The sequence below is a fragment of the Schistocerca nitens genome, chromosome 8 (assembly GCF_023898315.1).
Source record: "Schistocerca nitens isolate TAMUIC-IGC-003100 chromosome 8, iqSchNite1.1, whole genome shotgun sequence".
NCBI lineage: Eukaryota > Metazoa > Arthropoda > Insecta > Orthoptera > Acrididae > Schistocerca > Schistocerca nitens.
The window spans coordinates 23,366,683-23,386,128 of NC_064621.1; the positions used below are offsets into that span (position 1 = coordinate 23,366,683).

General features: G+C 48.9%; 10 non-coding genes across 10 annotated transcripts; all 10 read left to right on the forward strand.

Moving 5' to 3' along the window:
* Positions 1 to 3,345: 3,345 nt before the first annotated feature.
* Positions 3,346 to 3,418, forward strand: Trnar-ucg (transfer RNA arginine (anticodon UCG)). The gene has a single exon. It is a non-coding gene; the product is annotated as a tRNA-Arg (tRNA).
* Positions 3,419 to 3,857: 439 nt separating this feature from the next.
* On the forward strand, positions 3,858 to 3,930 carry Trnak-cuu (transfer RNA lysine (anticodon CUU)). The gene has a single exon. It is a non-coding gene; the product is annotated as a tRNA-Lys (tRNA).
* Positions 3,931 to 4,251: 321 nt separating this feature from the next.
* Positions 4,252 to 4,323, forward strand: Trnat-agu (transfer RNA threonine (anticodon AGU)). The gene has a single exon. It is a non-coding gene; the product is annotated as a tRNA-Thr (tRNA).
* Positions 4,324 to 5,375: 1,052 nt separating this feature from the next.
* Trnak-cuu (transfer RNA lysine (anticodon CUU)) lies at positions 5,376 to 5,448 on the forward strand. Its single transcript has one exon. It is a non-coding gene; the product is annotated as a tRNA-Lys (tRNA).
* Positions 5,449 to 5,769: 321 nt separating this feature from the next.
* On the forward strand, positions 5,770 to 5,841 carry Trnat-agu (transfer RNA threonine (anticodon AGU)). The gene has a single exon. It is a non-coding gene; the product is annotated as a tRNA-Thr (tRNA).
* A 6,600-nt stretch (positions 5,842 to 12,441) lies between these two features.
* Trnak-cuu (transfer RNA lysine (anticodon CUU)) lies at positions 12,442 to 12,514 on the forward strand. The gene has a single exon. It is a non-coding gene; the product is annotated as a tRNA-Lys (tRNA).
* Positions 12,515 to 12,835: 321 nt separating this feature from the next.
* Trnat-agu (transfer RNA threonine (anticodon AGU)) lies at positions 12,836 to 12,907 on the forward strand. Its single transcript has one exon. It is a non-coding gene; the product is annotated as a tRNA-Thr (tRNA).
* A 1,288-nt stretch (positions 12,908 to 14,195) lies between these two features.
* On the forward strand, positions 14,196 to 14,268 carry Trnar-ucg (transfer RNA arginine (anticodon UCG)). Its single transcript has one exon. It is a non-coding gene; the product is annotated as a tRNA-Arg (tRNA).
* Positions 14,269 to 14,707: 439 nt separating this feature from the next.
* On the forward strand, positions 14,708 to 14,780 carry Trnak-cuu (transfer RNA lysine (anticodon CUU)). Its single transcript has one exon. It is a non-coding gene; the product is annotated as a tRNA-Lys (tRNA).
* Positions 14,781 to 15,101: 321 nt separating this feature from the next.
* On the forward strand, positions 15,102 to 15,173 carry Trnat-agu (transfer RNA threonine (anticodon AGU)). The gene has a single exon. It is a non-coding gene; the product is annotated as a tRNA-Thr (tRNA).
* Positions 15,174 to 19,446: the final 4,273 nt, after the last annotated feature.

A 19,446-nucleotide genomic window follows, 5' to 3' on the forward strand; every position in this document is an offset into this window, starting at 1 on the left:
AGGTCCTTCGAGACTTATACCGCCCGGACGCGTCACTTATAGACAATCACCAGGAAATCCAACGAATAAAAGCCACGATTACGGCTTTGACGCGTCAAAAGCTCATCGGATGCAAAGTCAGGGCGCGCCTTCGTGATGGTGTCGCAGGCGAGCAACCTTCCATCTATCACGTGCTTAAGGAGCGGACAGGTCGCCGCAGGAAGCTAATCACTGAACTACGGACGGAGGACGGATGTTTGTTGTTGCAGCAGCGAGAGATAGCAGCTGAGCTGAAGCACTATTATGCGACGCTTTACGCCGCTGGCCCTGTGGATCGCGAGGCGATGGAGGCTTTACTGTCGGGTATAACCCGCAAGGTGAATCAGGCGGAAGCAATTCAATTGTTGGCTGACCCTACTGAAGAGGAAGTAGAAGTTGCACTGCTGACGGGCCCTGAGAACACGTCACCTGGTCCGGACGGTCTACCGGTGGAGTTCTATCGCACATTTAAACGACTGTTGTTACCGAAACTGACGTGCATATGCCAGGAATTAATGGACCCCGACAAAGACATCCCGCGACAATTCAGTGAGGGCCTGATCATACCGGTTCCTAAGTCGCCATTGGCGAAATCCGCAAAACACTACCGCCCGCTCACACTTTTAAACTGTGATTATAAGATCTTTGCAAGGATTATAGCTAGGAGACTCAAACCGGTGATGAACACGGTCACAGCCCCGCCACAAACGAGTGTCGGTATGGGCCGCAACATTCACGACACCTTGTGTGATTATCGCGACATCATAGCGATAGCTGCCGCCTGTCGCATTCCGTGCGCCTTGGTTGCTCTCGATTTTGACAAAGCATTCGACCGCGTAAACCATGAGTATTTACTGAAAACCATGCAGACAATGAACTTCCCCCACCGTTTCCTCACCATCATCGCGCGTCTGCTGCGCCACTCCCAGTCAACGATTTTGCTCAACGGGAGATCAGTGGGGCCGATAACTATCGAAAGTTCGGTCAGACAGGGCTGCCCTATGTCGATGGCGCTGTTTGCTATCGCCATCGAGCCACTATTAACAGCGCTGAACACACACCTCCAGGGTGTCCTGATGTATGGTCACAAGTTTGTATGCCGCGCCTACGCGGATGATGTGGCCTTTCTTGTGCGAACCACGGCTGAGATTCAGACGGCGATGGACATAGTAGAGCAGTATGGGAAGGCGGCGGGGGCTCAGTTGAATGTAATGAAGTCCGGTGTCCTGAACATCGGTCGTGGATTGAGGACCCCCATTCCTGGACAGATCAAGGTGATCACGGTCATGAAGTGCTTGGGAGTGAAGTTTACTCGTGACATCCGACGCACGATTGCAATCAATTACAAAGACTTACTAAATACAGTGCGCGCGAGCATACGTCAACATAGCATCAGGTCGCTGGACGAAATACAACGTGTGGCCTTGGTGAACGTTTATCTCGTCTCTAAAATTAACTATGTGGCACGCGTACTCCCACTACCCCTCCCGATGGCAAGCAGATTGTTAGCTGCCTTCGGCCACTTTGTCAGCCGCGGCCACATTTTCAAAGTGAAATATTCTACGTGGACTCTACCGACGGCGTCAGGTGGTCTCAACCTCATCGACGTTTATACGAAAACACGGGCCCTGTACGTCAGTTCTACATATAACAGATGGCAGAATTCGCCTAATAGTATCACCACTTTTCTATTGAACGAAATTAAGCCGGCTAATCTTGACGCGCCTGTGGATGTTCATCACATACCAGACGACCTTCACCATCTCAAGCACTTTTTGATTGACTATAGCTACATCCGCATGGGGATGCCAGAGGCAAAAATAGTCACAGTGCGAGCAGTGTACAAATATTTGATCACGACGCACGCTCGAAACAATATTGAAGATAAGTACCCCGAGGCAGTCTGGCCGCGTATATGGAGAAGTGTTCATCATCCACATTTGCCAACGGGGGCGAGAGCATTGTGGTATTACGTGGTCAATAGGAAACTTCCCACGACTTCCCGATTACATTCGATACATTTGGCTGATACTTCCCTTTGTGCAACCTGTAACGTGCAAGATACTGATGAACACAAATTCGTATGTGGTACGGCGCATGATATCTGGAAAGCGGTTAGAAACCTCTTGGCATTTCTACAACGCACTTCCCCGCAAGCCATCAACCTTAAGAGTCTACTTCTACCGGACGATGACCTCTACCCTACCACGAAACGAAATGCCGTAACATGGCTGAAAGGACAAGCAATATATTATATTTTTACAAACTCAGAACGAAGTATTGGAGACTTTTCGACATATTTACAAACACAGCACGATGGACTTCGCAGACTTCCACATTATAAACAGGAATACGCAAATTTTCTCATCAAAGCGATCATGGATCCCCCACAGACTTGGAGAGTGTAAAACTAAGAGTAGACGAGACAGGAAAGTACAGGGAAGAGACAAAACGATGACACAAGACGAACACGCACAGGTGTGAACACATTGCAACACGTGAAGCCGACCCTTACAGTTTTCCGACGTAAGGGGGCCACTAAAGTAAGTTGCAACAGGTAATTCGAGAATCACCACGAACCAACAGAGTGCCGATGGAGACGGCACATACAGAGGATTCCTTCCCGGAGATGGCATTAATGGGTATGAGCCTCTCCTTCCTTTTGTTTTCATTTACATTATGTTATCACACTTAACAACAACAACAACAAAAAAAATAAAAAAATAAAGAAAAGTGGCAGAGCGCTGGTCTAGTAAACCAAAGGTCGTGAGTTCGATCCTCACAGGAGGCAAATGAATTTTGTAAAAGCCCCTCCCACCGTGGCCCTTTCGAAAAAAGCGGTCAAGGATGAAACAAATTATAAATGGGTGCGGTATTTAAGAAATGCTCTCGCAAATGAATAGTGCGAATGGTGCTATTTAAGTAGGCACCAGAAACTGCTGCTTTTGGGAGTCTCCGGAGAATGCCGACGTGAAATACTTAGTTCTTGTGATGTATTTTCTACCCCTGATAGAGACCCTCGCGGTTGTCGTCGTCGTCGGCGCCGCCGCCGCTTTGGTAATAGCGGCAACTCGCCATTGTATCTCATAGGGTGAGGTACGTTGTACAACCGACTGAGATGGCACTAAGCGATTGAAGCTGATTTGCAAGCTCTTGTTTGATGAGCGTCGTAAGGGCTTGAATGTAACTTGCGATGGGACACAGCAAGAAGTAGCGTCGCATTTTTAGTACTGAAATTGGAGAATTGCGTCAAAGATGGTAAATTCATTCCGGGAAGTGCACAAATGGCGATAATGAGGTGTGTTTGGGGAAGCGTATTGCGCCAGTGACCGCGTGGCCTAATGGATAAGGCGTCGGACTTCGGATCCGAAGATTGCAGGTTCGAATCCTGTCACGGTCGAGTTTTTCCAGTTCTGCAAAAGATGCATGCTGTTTTACTGTGTTGTTTGAGTACTACAAAACTAGTTGAAAGTTGCTGCTGTCCGCTTCCTGGCTGCAAACCGGCGTCTACCTGAAGCTCAAGCAAGACAAGGGTGATCTGTAGCGAAATTTTCGGCACAGTGCCGTTCAGGAGAGTTTTTGTTGGAACTACTGCGTCTGATTCAGGGCGCAAGGGCTACGCCACAGGCGTCTGCGCACAGTCGAGCATGTGTGCTGAATAATGGTGCTGATAGCCACGTATCATTTGAAGCAGATTTGATGCCTTTCGGAGACAATTTTTCATTGAATAGGATTGTAGCTCATTTGTGGCAGCAGGAAATAAGCTGTAGTCAAAAGGATCTTCCATAGATGGTCGCAGGTCCCATCAGTATTGTATGGCTCGTAAAGCATTGTGTGGAGCCCGGCTAGCTCAGTCGGTAGAGCATGAGACTCTTAATCTCAGGGTCGTGGGTTCGAGCCCCACGCTGGGCGGCGCAAAATTTTGTGTCTACGCGGATGCAACCTGCGCCCCTCTCGTGAGCCTTGCGTAATGAAAGTAACGGGTTACGACGATGCCTAGCTTCTTATGAATATCAGAGGAATGGTATTTGAAGCTGAAAGTAACTCTGAAATGAAATAAATGTGTTGTTTTGGAATTTTAGGTGTACATCGATATCGTGTGAGATGTGTAGGAAAGCAGCAGCTGTGCTAACTAAATACAAATAATGGTCGCTAATGCGGTGCGTTTCCAGCTGAAGATCTCCGATTCACTAGTCCATAAGAACAAAGTACCCGAAAAGCGCGCTAGGAGGCGCCTCCTTAGCTCAGTGGCAGAGCGCTGGTCTAGTAAACCAGAGGTCGTGAGTTCGATCCTCACAGGAGGCAATTGAGTTTTGTAAAAGCCCCTCCCACGAGGCCCTTTCGAAAAAAGCTGTCAAGGATAAAACAAATTATAAATGGGTGCGGTATTTAAGAAATGCTGTCGCAAATGAATAGTGCGAATGGTGCTATTAAAGTAGGCACCAGTAACTGCTGCTTTTGGGAGTCTCCGGAGAATGCCGACGTGAAATACTTAGTTCTTGTGATGTATTTTCTACCCCTGATAGAGACCCTCGCGGTTGTCGTCGTCGTCGTCGTCGTCGTCGTCGGCGCTTTGGTGATAGCGGCAACTCGCCATTGTATCTCATAGGGTGAGGTACGTTCTACAACCGACTGAGATGGCACTAAGCGATTGAAGCTAATTGCAAGCTCTTGTTTGATGAGCGTCATAAGGGCTTGAATGTAACTTGCGATGGGACACAGCAAGAAGTAGCGTCGCATTTTTAGTACTGAAATTGGAGAATTGCGTCAAAGATGGTAAATTCATTCCGGGAAGTGCACAAATGGCGATAATGAGGTGTGTTTGGGGAAGCGCATTGCGCCAGTGACCGCGTGGCCTAATGGATAAGGCGTCGGACTTCGGATCCAAAGATTGCAGTTTCGAATCCTGTCACGGTCGAGTTTTTCCAGTTCTGCAAAAGATGCATGCTGTTTTACTGTGTTGTTTGAGTACTACAAAACTAGTTGAAAGTTGCTGCTGTCCGCTTCCTGGCTGCAAACCGGCGTCTACCTGAAGCTCAAGCAAGACAAGGGTGATCTGTAGCGAAATTTTCGGCACAGAGCCGTTCAGGAGAGTTTTTGTTGGAACTACTGCGTCTGATTCAGGGCCCAAGGGCTACGCCACAGGCGTCTGCGCACAGTCGAGCATGTGTGTTGAATAATGGTGCTGATAGCCACGTATCATTTGAAGCAGATTTGATGCCTTTCGGAGACAATTTTTCATTGAATAGGATTGTAGCTCATTTGTGGCAGCAGGAAATAAGCTGTAGTCAAAAGGATCTTCCATAGATGGTCGCAGGTCCCATCAGTATTGTATGGCTCGTAAAGCATTGTGTGGAGCCCGGCTAGCTCAGTCGGTAGAGCAAGAGACTCTTAATCTCAGGGTCGTGGGTTCGAGCCCCACGCTGGGCGGCGCAAAATTTTGTGTCTACGCGGATGCAACCTGCGCCCCTTTCGTGAGCCTTGCGTAATGAACGTAACGGGTTACGACGATGCCTAGCTTCTTATGAATATCAGAGGAATGGTATTTGAAGCTGAAAGTAACTCTGAAATGAAATAAATGTGTTGTTTTGGAATTTTAGGTGTACATCGATATCGTGTGAGATGTGTAGGAAAGCAGCAGCTGTGCTAACTAAATGCAAATAATGGTCGCTAATGCGGTGCGTTTCCAGCTGAAGATCTCCGATTCACTAGTCCATAAGAACAAAGTACCCGAAAAGCGCGCTAGGAAGCGCCTCCTTAGCTCAGTGGCAGAGCGCTGGTCTAGTAAACCAGAGGTCGTGAGTTCGATCCTCACAGGAGGCAATTGAGTTTTGTAAAAGCCCCTCCCACCGTGGCCCTTTCGAAAAAAGCGGTCAAGGATAAAACAAATTATAAATGGGTGCGGTATTTAAGAAATGCTCTCGCAAATGAATAGTGCGGGTGGTGCTATTAAAGTAGGCACCAGTAACTGCTGCTTTTGGGAGTCTCCGGAGAATGCCGACGTGAAATACTTAGTTCTTGTGATGTATTTTCTACCCCTGATAGAGACCCTCGCGGTTGTTGTCGTCGTCGTCGTCGTGGCGCCGCCGCCGCTTTGGTAATAGCGGCAACTCGCCATTGTATCTCATAGGGTGAGGTACGTTGTACAACCGACTGAGATGGCACTAAGCGATTGAAGCTAATTGCAAGCTCTTGTTTGATGAGCGTCATAAGGGCTTGAATGTAACTTGCGATGGGACACAGCAAGAAGTAGCGTCGCATTTTTAGTACTGAAATTGGTGAATTGCGTCAAAGATGGTAAATTCATTCCGGGAAGTGCACAAATGGCGATAATGAGGTGTGTTTGGGGAAGCGTATTGCGCCAGTGACCGTGTGGCCTAATGGATACGCCAGTCAGCCGGCGGACGCGGTCGAGGTCGGACGTGCTGTGCTGCGCGCCGCGCCGTCGTTGTTTTCGTGTGGTGAGTCACTGCGCTTGCTTCAGTGTCTACCAGTGTTTTGGTGTAATCTGGAAATGAACTCGATTTCGTGATGTCTCAACCGAGTAGGAAAGACACATTGAAGTTTACTTTTGATAGAAACTTTGTCCGACCTAAATCTTTTGAAGTTGAGCAATGGTTAGAAGATGAAGTAAAGATAGGACTTGAGGATATAATCGGGATTCATCTTTCGATTGTCAGTAGCACCGTTTTCGTTAAATTAGCTCGATCAGACATGTGTGAGAAAATAGTTGAATCTTGTGGTGGTATCCTCAAATTTAAACATAGCGATGGCAATGTGGGAGAAGTTGTTGTTTCGCATGCCGGCCTAGGAATACGGACTGTTCGACTCTTTGAACTTCCATTTGAAATAACCAGTGAACAGATCAACGCAGTGCTCTGTCCCTACGGTAAAATCATCAGCAATATTGCGGAACGTTGGTCTAGTGCACATAAATTCCCGGTTCTTAATTGGGTGCGGCAATTGAAAATCGAGCTGCAGAAGCACATCCCGTCTTATGTTAACATATGCGGGTATCGTGCGATAGTAATGTACGATGATCAGCCTCGAACGTGTGCCGCATGCAACTCGACAGGTCACGTGCGTGCCGAATGCGTGCAGAGGCGAGTGGCGCAGCTGCCTGCCGGCGAGGCAGCCAGGCCCCCCGCGATGACAACACTGCCTGTGACGTACGTCGCCGTGGCGCGTGGGCTTTCGGCTACATCCACGGTCACCGAAATCAGTGAAAATACTGTTGTGCCTGCGCCAGTGACGCAAATGGGGACTGTTGCAACGCCGGAAGAGACCCCACCTAAACCCATAGAAGTATCGCCGTCCGTAGTAGTCACAGAAGAACAGGCATCCGACATGCAAACGGCTGCGTCCCAATCGGCCGCTGCTACTCCACGGGGGGAATCTCCAGCAGGTTCCGATCAAGGCCCACACGATCGTACGTCTCCCAGAAAAACTAAAAAACGGAGAGTTGCCCGCCAGGGTGCAGAACAGATTGCACCGGTTCTGCGCGAAAAGGCTAAACAGATAGGTGAACAACTCAGTGACAAAGCATCTGATAGCACAAACCATGATCATCCCTCAGCCAGTTTACCATCAGTCCTTGACAATGTCTCAGATGCTCTCCCTCTGAACCCTGAACAGTCAGCTCAACTCCGAACCGACTGCGATGTCCGCATGGTCAAACTCTATCCTGCACCAGAGTCGGTAACGACCTCGACACAACCGCCGCCAACTAGTTGGGCGGACGATACAGAATCCACTGCCGAAGTAGACAGTATGGATACTTCCGAAACGGTGACAGCCGTCACTTCAGTCTCCAAAGTCGACGATGTTAACGAGAAAGATAACGCCTCGACAGAAACTGCCGCGCAAAAAGAACGCACGACTGATCCCTTTTCAACCGGAGACTATTTTTAACTCTGCCTTTAAAGTGACTGTCAATACATGTTTTTGTTATCTGGAATTGCTTCCAAAGTGCTCCTACGACGTGACTTGTTTTTTCCAGCGTTATTTCTGTTTGATATCGGACTGATTTTAGGTATTGCTCCTGTTTAGTCCACCACTATTCCGCCACAGGCCTATCGACTTGCTACTCTCAATATTAATAAGATCCGTAGCGCTCTTAAACTGCAACACTTAAAGGACTTTTTATATGCAGCTGATGTAGACATTTTATTTGTACAAGAAGTAACAGAGATCAGACTTGATTGCATACCAGGTTATAATGTGATCACTAATCCTGGGGCCGGTTGCGAATTAGGTACAGCTTTTATTGTGAAGGAAGGTATCATTATTACCGACGTCACAAAACTGCCGAACAGTAGGGGCATTGCGGGCACTTTTTATAACAACAGACTAATTAATGTCTATGCCCCATCCGGTTCCAGTAATAGACGTCAAAGAGCAGAATTTTTTAAAGAAGAAATAGTTCCTCTCTTTGGCGTCCGCCACACCAATGTCATCTTCGGAGGCGACTTTAACTGTGTCATCAGTGCAAAGGACCAGACTCCCAATCTTAACAAATCACTTGAACTGGAACGAATTGTACGAGACTTGCGCTTAGTTGATTCTTGGGAGCTCAAGCATGGGGCAGCACCTGGGTTTACCCATATCACGACCCATTCGGCAAGCCGTCTTGATCGAATTTATGTCACACCCACTTTGAGGAATAACATTCTGCAGTCAGAAGTATGGCCAGTGGCTTTCTCAGATCATGCTGCATACATCTGTACTATAAGTCTAGACCGACAACGGACGTGTCGATACAGGGGCCTGTGGAAATTAAATGTTTCACATCTACAAGACTCGGCGTGTCAAGAAGCCTTCCTCAATACCTGGCGAGAATGTGAGCAACGATTTGCCTCTTATAATTCGGCCATTGATTGGTGGCTGAGGTGCGCCAAACCTAAAATTAGGTGGTGTTTCATGAACTACGCACGGGAAAAGAGCTTTTGGCTTCAAAGGACGATCAATTTCTATTTTCATTGTCTGCGGGAACTGTATATGCTCGGTACTTCGGCTGTCGAGAATTGTCAACGAATTAAGAAAATCCAGGCCAAAATCCTAACCCTAAGGAGGACGCAGCTAGAAGGCTACAAAGTCAGGTCGCGGGTCCAGACAACTGTACACCAAGAACTCACCTCAGTGAGTGATCCAAGAAAGTAAGAAAGGGTCCCGTAAAATACTGACGGAGTTAATTGCTGAGGATGGCGCAACGCTGACTACGCACAACGAGATTAAAGCGGCGGTGCTAAACTACTTCACCACCTTGATGTCAAATAAAGAAGTTAACGTGCAAGCGCAGGATGCTCTTTTGAATAATTTGAGCAACAGAGTCAGTCTCGTGGACGCGGAAAAGCTATTAGACGTGGCGACCGAAGAAGACGTGGAATATGTACTCTGGAAAAGTGCTAAGAATAAATCCCCCGGACCTGACGGAATTCCCGCCGAATTCTATCAAAAATTCTGGAACACCATAAAGGCGAAGATCACTTGCATCTGTAACGAACTTCTAGACCACAACAACGTGATCCCCACCAGCTTCTGTGAAGGCATAATCGTTCTAATTAAAAAAACCTCAGGCAGTGCAAACGTAAAAAATCTAAGACCGATAACGCTGCTCAACAGCGACTATAAAATCTTTGCGAGACTTTTGGCCCAAAGGCTTAAATCTACAATGACCAGTATCATTGGCCCTTACCAGACCAGCGTGGGCAAGGATCGGAAAATTCGACAGACTCTGTGCGACTACCGTGATTTAATCTCTATTGCGGAAGTCTGTAAGCTGAAATGTGCCATCATATCTTTGGACTTCGACAAAGCTTTTGACAGGGTAAACCACCAGTATCTCTTTCGTACCATGTATGCGATGGGTTTTCCACCTGGGTTCGTCGCAATTATAAAACAGATGGTAGCGACTCATTTATCCAGAGTCATCATCAATGGCCAGCCTACCCGAGCAATCGAGATAGCCAGTTCCGTCAGGCAGGGCTGCCCAATGTCCATGGCGCTTTTTGCGATTGCCATTGAGCCTTTGTTAGCTACCCTGACGCAAAGTTTACAGGGCATCGTCATACATGGATCCCGAGTAGTGTGCAAGGCGTATGCAGACGATGTCGGTTTCCTTGTACTAAATAGCACTGAAGTGGAGACCGCACTACAGCTAGTCAGGCAATATGAGCACGCGTCAGGTGCACAACTAAACTGGACAAAGTCCGGAATATTCAATATTGGCCGCGGCCTAGGATCGCACCCTCACAGACAACTACGTCAGCTGAAGATATTCAAGTGCCTTGGAATTGACTTTCACACCATTGCAACCAACTATCGAAAGCTTCTACGGACTATTCGTGCCAGCATACGGGAACACAGTGTACGGAAACTAAATGAAATTCAGAAAGTAACGGTCGCAAATGTCTACCTCACCTCGAAAGTCAATTATATCGCTCAAGTTTTACCAATGTCTGCACTCACTGCAAAACGAATCATGTCAGCATTAGGACAGTTTGTCAGCCATCACCACATTTTTAAAGTTCAGTTTGACACCTTAACGCTTGCCACAGAAAATGGTGGCTTAAATCTTGTCGATGTTGAAAAGAAGGCGCAAGCTTTATATATATCAACAACTTTCCACCAATGGAAACACTCAGCTGATAGTCTCGCTGCTCACCTGCTTACTGAGATAGCTCCGGCCGACCTCAGTCCACCTATCACGGTGCAACATATTCCAAACGGACTTTACCACTTAAAATGGTTTTTACTGGAGTACAATTATGTACACACAAGGATCCCCGAACAAGAAATGAAGACAGTGAAACACGTGTACCAGGAACTCATGAAAGATAAGAAGAAAAATAACATTGAAGAAAAATACAACTTTTACGACTGGAAGGTAATCTGGGAGAACATCCATTGTCCGTATTTGCCGTCAACACTGAAAGCCACTTGGTATTTCGCAGTTAACAGAAAATTGGCAACTAACTCCAAACTAAATAACATACACCTCGCAGAATCACCTTTGTGCACAACGTGTAATTTAATGGATACTGATGAACACAGGTTTGTGTGCGACAACGTAAAAGATATATGGGAATATATCACGAACAAGTTAGCACACATTAGTAGAACATCGCCCAGATATATAACACCTGCTGCCTTTCTGACGCCGGACGATACCCCGTACCCACGGACGAGAAGGAACGCACTAAACCGGTTAAAAGCCGCTACTGTACATTACTTATTTACAAAAGAAGACAAGAGTAAAGAAGACTTCTGTGTCTATCTTACAACTCAGCACCATATGCTAATGCAAACGGAAAACTATAAGGATAACTTCGCCAACTACCTGCTCAAAACTGTAACGTAAAAAAAAAAAAAAAAAAAAAAAAAAAAAAAAAAAAAAAAAGAGACTACCACATCAATTGATTGAATTTCATGTTAACGAACATTCAGCAGCTACTCACTCAAGATCAGACGGACCATCTATAAGGCGAATAATATGTCATGTTGACCGAACCACAAGTTACTAACACCACTGAAGTAATCGATTGGCAAGAGATCAAGCTTCATTTCGTAAGAAGAAGAAAATTCAGTTTTCTCTTTCGAGCAATATTTTAGTTCTCTTTCAATTTCGCAGAGTTCAGAACAAAGCTTTTTAATTTTAGAAGCAATGGATTTTCACTTTTCTTTTAACTTCTTTGACGTTTTCTGTTACCACAAGGCACTGGAGCCGCCATAAATTTCAGTTACTATTTCCTTAATATGGATGCTTGTATCGTAAACGACGCATGTAATCCACATCGTTTTCATTTTCCTTAAATCAAAGGCCTTTGATGCCACACCGACGAAGGTGAATTAATGGCGAGCAGAAGGACGGGCTATAAGGGGTGGATGGAGGCCCGAAAAAAAAAATGGATAAAAAAATAAAAAAAAATGGATAAGACGTCGGACTTCGGATCCAAAGATTGCAGGTTCGAATCCTGTCACGGTCGAGTTTTTCCAGTTCTGCAAAAGATGCATGCTGTTTTACTGTGTTGTTTGAATACTACAAAACTAGTTGAAAGTTGCTGCTGTCCGCTTCCTGGCTGCAAACCGGCGTCTACCTGAAGCTCAAGCAAGACAAGGGTGATCTGTAGCGAAATTTTCGGCACAGTGCCGTTCAGGAGAGTTTTTGTTGGAACTACTGCGTCTGATTCAGGGCCCAAGAGCTACGCCACAGGCGTCTGCGCACAGTCGAGCATGTGTGTTGAATAATGGTGCTGATAGCCACGTATCATTTGAAGCAGATTTGATGCGTTTCGGAGACAATTTTTCATTGAATAGGATTGTAGCTCATTTGTGGCAGCAGGAAATAAGCTGTAGTCAAAAGGATCTTCCATAGATGGTCGCAGGTCCCATCAGTATTGTATGGCTCGTAAAGCATTGTGTGGAGCCCGGCTAGCTCAGTCGGTAGAGCATGAGACTCTTAATCTCAGGGTCGTGGGTTCGAGCCCCACGCTGGGCGGCGCAAAATTTTGTGTCTACGCGGATGCAACCTGCGCCCCTCTCGTGAGCCTTGCGTAATGAACGTAACGGGTTACGACGATGCCTAGCTTCTTATGAATATCAGAGGAATGGTATTTGAAGCTGAAAGTAACTCTGAAATGAAATAAATGTGTTGTTTTGGAATTTTAGGTGTACATCGATATCGTGTGAGATGTGTAGGAAAGCAGCAGCTGTGGTAGCTAAATGCAAATAATGGTCGCTAATGCGGTGCGTTTCCAGCTGAAGATCTCCGATTCACTAGTCCATAAGAACAAAGTACCCGAAAAGCGCGCTAGGAGGCGCCTCCTTAGCTCAGTGGCAGAGCGCTGGTCTAGTAAACCAGAGGTCGTGAGTTCGATCCTCACAGGAGGCAAATGAATTTTGTAAAAGCCCCTCCCACCGTGGCCCTTTCGAAAAAAGCGGTCAAGGATGAAACAAATGATAAATGGGTGCGGTATTTAAGAAATGCTCTCGCAAATGAATAGTGCGAATGGTGCTATTAAAGTAGGCACCAGAAACTGCTGCTTTTACCCTCTCCCAAGGTGGCTTCCGCCAGCTCCCCCTCCCTGATGATGTCCTCGTCCCCTCCATCTACCCCTCCTATCAACTATGACCCCGCCCCCCCTCACTCCTGGTGTCCTTTCCCTTAGGCACCCTCCCTCCCTTCTCTTCCCTTCCCTTCTCTTTCCTTTTCCCCGTCCCCTCCCTCCCCCCTCTTCTTCCGGGCTTCCCCTCCCCCTTCCTCTCTCCCCCCTCTTTCCCTTGCCCGTGGCGTCCCTACTCTCCCCTCTCGCTTTCCCACTCCCCCTCCTCCTCCTCCCCCTCCCCCTCCCCCTCCCCCCTCCTCCTCCTCCTCCTCCTCCTCCTCCTCTCTTGGCAGGTCCCCGGACTCGCACACGGATCGTGAACTTTCGCGCGCCGGAGATCGTCGCCCTCGGTTTAGTGTTTGTGCCGTCGTGTCTGTGCATCAGTGTTTTTCACCGTCCACGCTTCTTCGTTCACGTGCGTCGTCTACCTCGTCAGTGTTTGTGCCCAGTGCCGCCGTTTTTCTTGTTGTTTCGTCGAGTGTGAACGGCTTCATGTTTTTTAACTATTGTATCTCCTGTTTTTTCAACCGCCATTCTGTTACTTGTCTGTCTCCCTTTCTTTTTTATTGTACTGCCTATGGCTGAAGAGCGGAGTACACTGTTCCGCTGCCAGCCCACCTTTGTATGGGGTGTTCAAATTACAATAAAGAAAAAAAAAAAAAAAAAAAAAACAACTGCTGCTTTTGGGAGTCTCCGGAGAATGCCGACGTGAAATACTTAGTTCTTGTGATGTATTTTCTACCCCTGATAGAGACCCTCGCGGTTGTCGTCGTCGTCGTCGTCGTCGTCGTCGTCGGCGCTTTGGTAATAGCGGCAACTCGCCATTGTATCTCATAGGGTGAGGTACGTTCTACAACCGACTGAGATGGCACTAAGCGATTGAAGCTGATTTGCAAGCTCTTGTTTGATGAGCGTCACAAGGGCTTGAATGTAACTTGCGATGGGACACAGCAAGAAGTAGCGTCGCATATTTAGTACTGAAATTGGTGAATTGCGTCAAAGATGGTAAATTCATTCCGGGAAGTGCACAAATGGCGATAATGAGGTGTGTTTGGGGAAGCGTATTGCGCCAGTGACCGTGTGGCCTAATGGATAAGGCGTCGGACTTCGAATCCGAAGATTGCAGGTTCGAATCCTGTCACGGTCGAGTTTTTCCAGTTCTGCAAAAGATGCATGCTGTTTTACTGTGTTGTTTGAGTACTACAAAACTAGTTGAAAGTTGCTGCTGTCCGCTTCCTGGCTGCAAACCGGCGTCTACCTGAAGCTCAAGCAAGACAAGGGTGATCTGTAGCGAAATTTTCGGCACAGTGCCGTTCAGGAGAGTTTTTGTTGGAACTACTGCGTCTGATTCAGGGCCCAAGGGCTACGCCACAGGCGTCTGCGCACAGTCGAGCATGTGTGTTGAATAATGGTGCTGATAGCCACGTATCATTTGAAGCAGATTTGATGCCTTTCGGAGACAATTTTTCATTGAATAGGATTGTAGCTCATTTGTGGCAGCAGGAAATAAGCTGTAGTCAAAAGGATCTTCCATAGATGGTCGCAGGTCCCATCAGTATTGTATGGCTCGTAAAGCATTGTGTGGAGCCCGGCTAGCTAAGTCGGTAGAGCATGAGACTCTTAATCTCAGGGTCGTGGGTTCGAGCCCCACGCTGGGCGGCGCAAAATTTTGTGTCTACGCGGATGCAACCTGCGCCCCTCTCGTGAGCCTTGCGTAATGAACGTAACGGGTTACGACGATGCCTAGCTTCTTATGAATATCAGAGGAATGGTATTTGAAGCTGAAAGTAACTCTGAAATGAAATAAATGTGTTGTTTTGGAATTTTAGGTGTACATCGATATCGTGTGAGATGTGTAGGAAAGCAGCAGCTGTGCTAGCTAAATGCAAATAATGGTCGCTAATGCGGTGCGTTTCCAGCTGAAGATCTCCGATTCACTAGTCCATAAGAACAAAGTGCCCGAAAAGCGCGCTAGGAGGCGCCTCCTTAGCTCAGTGGCAGAGCGCTGGTCTAGTAAACCAGAGGACGTGAGTTCGATCCTCACAGGAGGCAAATGAATTTTGTAAAAGCCCCTCCCACCGTGGCCCTTTCGAAAAAAGCGGTCAAGGAAGAAATAAATTATAAATGGGTGCGGTATTTAAGAAATGCTCTCGCAAATGAATAGTGCGAATGGTGCTATTAAAGTAGGCACCAGAAACTGCTGCTCGGCTGGGAGTGGTGGAGTGCTCCTGTAATCCAGCGACCTGGAGGCCGGTTGTAGTGGATGGTCTCAGGATGGGAGTACTGTTTCGCAGCATCCTGTGTTGATCTGGCGTCCGCACTGAGATCGCTATCAACATGGTCGCTTAAGAGGAGTCTTGGGCGACCAGGTAAGCTAAGGAGGGGTGCACCGGGCCAGGCAGGAAAAAAAAAAACTGCTGCTTTTACCACCTATGCCACATACTCCCACAACCAGGCCCACTTCACCTTCACCCCCCTCACCACCCTTGTCTAACTCTCCACTCCCATGGTACAACAACCGTACCGTATCCTGTACCACAACATTCGCTCCCTGCCCACCCACAAACTCCTCTTCCTCCACACCCTACGTCAGCACGGCGTGGATGCCTTCATCCTAAATGAAACCTTCCTTCAACCCCGTATCTCCGTCTCCACGGCTCCTTACACTCTACACCGCACCGATAAGCCGTACCCTCTCGCGCGTGGCGGAGTTGCTATAGGCCACCTCAAGCACCTCCCTGTCCGGCCCCAACCTCTCCTTAACAATCCTGCCGAGCATCTCACCCTCAGCCTCTTCTTCCCCACCCTTGCCGTCACCTGTGCCACCATTTATGCCCGCCCTCGCACCCCCATCCCGTACGATTTCCTGGCCCACATTGACCGCACCTTCTCCACCTACGTGATTGCCGCCGACCTCAATATCCACAGCCGTGATCCTGCTGACCTCCGGCGGTGGCATCAGTTTCTCCCCACTCTCCAGGGAGACCTGGTTCCCCTGCCTCAGCACACCCGGCCCGACTCCAACACCACTCCTGATGTTGTCCTTGCCTCTCCAAACCTCCTTGGGCGCATCACCGCGGCTGTCCTTGACCTCATTGGCAGTGACCATGCTCCTGTCCTCCTCACTATCTCTAACGGTCGCCATCCCCGCCACGCTCCTCGCCCTGCCGTCCCTCCTAAACTTGTCCATGATTACTCCCGTGCCAACTGGGATGCCTACCGGGATTCCATTCACACCCAGGTTGACGGCCACAACCTTACCCTCCAGTCTCCTGATGACATCTCTCGCACTGCTGCCTTCCTGCACCAGACCTTGTCTGACGCCGTCGCCACCCATATCCCCACCAAAGCCATCCACCCTCACCGCCCCGCCCTGCCTCCACAGGCCGTCCTTCTCCTTCGCGAGTCCCGCCGCCTCTACCGCTCTTTTCTCCGCACTCGGGACCGGGATACACTTACCCGCCACCGGCAATTACAGCGACACACCCGCAACCTGCTTGTTGCGAAGAAACGCCGAGCCTGGCGCCAGACATGTACACAACTCAACACCACGCTCCCCATCAACTCTTCCAAGTATTGGTCTGCTTTCCACCGCCTTACTGGGAACCGCCCCACCCCCCAGTACCCTCTCCTCCTTAATGACCGTCCCTTTCCTGACAACCTCAGTAAGGCCAACCACTTTGCCTCCCACCTCTCTGATGTTTTTTCCATCCCAGATGATCCCCACTTTGATTATTCCCTCTTCCCTGATGTCATGGACCGTACGAATACCTCTGTTCCTCCCCTTGCTCCTAGCTTCCAGTACTTGGGCCACACCCCACCATCTGCACTTAACACTCCCATCACTACACAGGACATCAGCCTCACACTCCGCACTAAACGCAACACTGCTCCCGGCCACGACTGCGTTACCTACCGCCACCTCAAACACTGCCCTCCCTCCTTCCTTTCCCTCCTTGCCACCCTCTACAATGTCATCCTTGCCACTGGCTTCTATCCCGACCTGTGGAAAACCTCCCGTATCCTGATGTTCTCCAAACCCAATAAGCCTCCATCTGATGCCTCTTCCTATCGTCCTATCTGTCTCACATCGGTGTTCAGCAAGCTCTTGGAATCCATCCTTTCCCGGCGCATCCATCTCCACCTCCACCAAAACCACCTCCTCCCAAACACCCAATGTGGCTTTCGACCTTCCTTCTCTGCTGATGACCAACTCCTCCGCCTCACTCATCTCCTCTCCCTCCAGCTTAACTCCCGTCGCTCCGCCATTTTTGTCTCACTTGACCTCGAAAAGGCCTACGACCGTGTCTGGCATCCCGGTCTCCTGTTTAAACTCCAAACCTACGCCCTTCCTATCAACTACATCCGTCTGGTGGCTCCTTCCTCTCCCACCGCCCCTCCTATGTTACCATCCATAATGCCAATTCCCACACCTTCTACCCCTCTGCCGGTGTGCCCCAGGGCTCTGTCCTCTCCCCTCTCCTCTACCTCCTGTACACGGCAGATATGCCCCAACCCCCCCTCCAGTACACCTCTTGCAATATGCTGATGACACCGCATTCCTCGCCCTCACTCCTACCCTCCAACGGTCCCAACGCCTTCTCCAGAATCACCTTGACCTTTTTGCTGCATGGTGTAACCAATGGCTCCTGAAACTCAATCCTTCCAAGACCCAGGCACTCATCGTAGGTCGTACCACTCGCTCCTTCCGGCTCCTGGATTTCTCCCTTACTGTCTGTGCACGTCCTGTCTGCCTCACCCCCACCCTCACCTACCTTGGCCTCACCATTGACCGTCACCTCACCTGGATACCTCATCTCCGCTCCATCCAATCCAAAGCCCGCAACCGCCTCCGACTCCTCAAACTCCTCTCTGGCCGGACATGGGGGTTGCACCCCTCTACCATCCTCCACACCTACAAATCCTTAATCCGTCCCATCCTCTGTTACGCCAGTCCTGCCTGGATATCTGCCCCCCCCCCCAAATTCTATCAGTCCCTCCAGATCCTTGAGCGTCATGCACTCCGCCTTGCCTTCCGTATCCGCCTCCCGTCCCCCACGCGGATCCTCTATGATCTCATTCCTTTCCCCCATCTCCTCTTATTCCTCGAACATATCCGCATCCTCTACACCTCCCGCCGTCTTGAACCCCCTCACCCCCTGGTTGCTCCTCTCCTCTCCCATCCCCGCCCCCTGCCACGTCTTCACCGTTGTGTCCCCCCTACCCTCCATCTCTACACCCTTCATCTCCTTTCCCAAGGTGGCTTCCGTCAACTCCCCCTCCCGGATGATGCCCTCTCTCCCTCCATTTATCCTTCCTATCAACTCTGATCCTCACTCCCCCTCCTTTCCTCCGTCCTTTCCCTGGGCTCCCTCTTCCTCCCCCCCTTCCCTCCTGTGTTTTCTCCCCGCCCATCCTCCCCCTAGGTCCCTTCTCCCCCCCCGAGTCCTTTTGCATTCCCCTCCTCTGCCTTCCCCACTCCCTGGCCCGTCTGCTCAGCACCCCCCCACCCCTCTTATGGGTCTTCATTCTCCACTGGCTTCTTTCCCCCCTCCCACCCTTCCCTTTTCCTCTCCTTCCCCCCTTTTTTTATTTCTCCGTCATCTGTCCTGTTTCCCCCCGCCTGCTCTCAGCTGTGGTATGTCATGTTTGTGCCCACTTTTTAGTGCCGTGTTTAAGTGAGTGTTCAGTGTTGTGCGTCTTTCCACAGTGATGCGAACAGAAATCATGCTGTCGCTGGGTGTGCATTTTATATTTTGTGAACAGAAACCAGACTGTCGCCGTGTTTTTTTAACTGTCTGTCTGTTATTTTTCTGCTTCTTGTGTATTTTCTTAGTATCATCAACCCTGTGTTTTATGTTTTAAGTTCTAGAATTTTCTGCCATTTTCCCTTTAAGTCACCGATTTTATCGCCAACTGTTATTTTTTCTTATCTTCATCTTTTTAACACAAATTCTGTAGGCTGAAGAGCGGCGTAGTAAGCTGCTGCCAGCCCGCCCCCTTCGGGGGGAATTGAAATTCAATAAAGGAAAAAAAAAAAACTGCTGCTTTTGGGAGTCTCCGGAGAATGCCGACGTGAAATACTTAGTTCTTGTGATGTATTTTCTACCCCTGATAGAGACCCTCGCGGTTGTCGTCGTCGTCGTCGGCGCCGCCGCCGCTTTGGTAATAGCGGCAACTCGCCATTGTATGTCATAGGGTGAGGTACGTTCTACAACCGACTGAGATGGCACTAAGCGATTGAAGCTGATTTGCAAGCTCTTGTTTGATGAGCGTCATAAGGGCTTGAATGTAACTTGCGATGGGACACAGCAAGAAGTAGCGT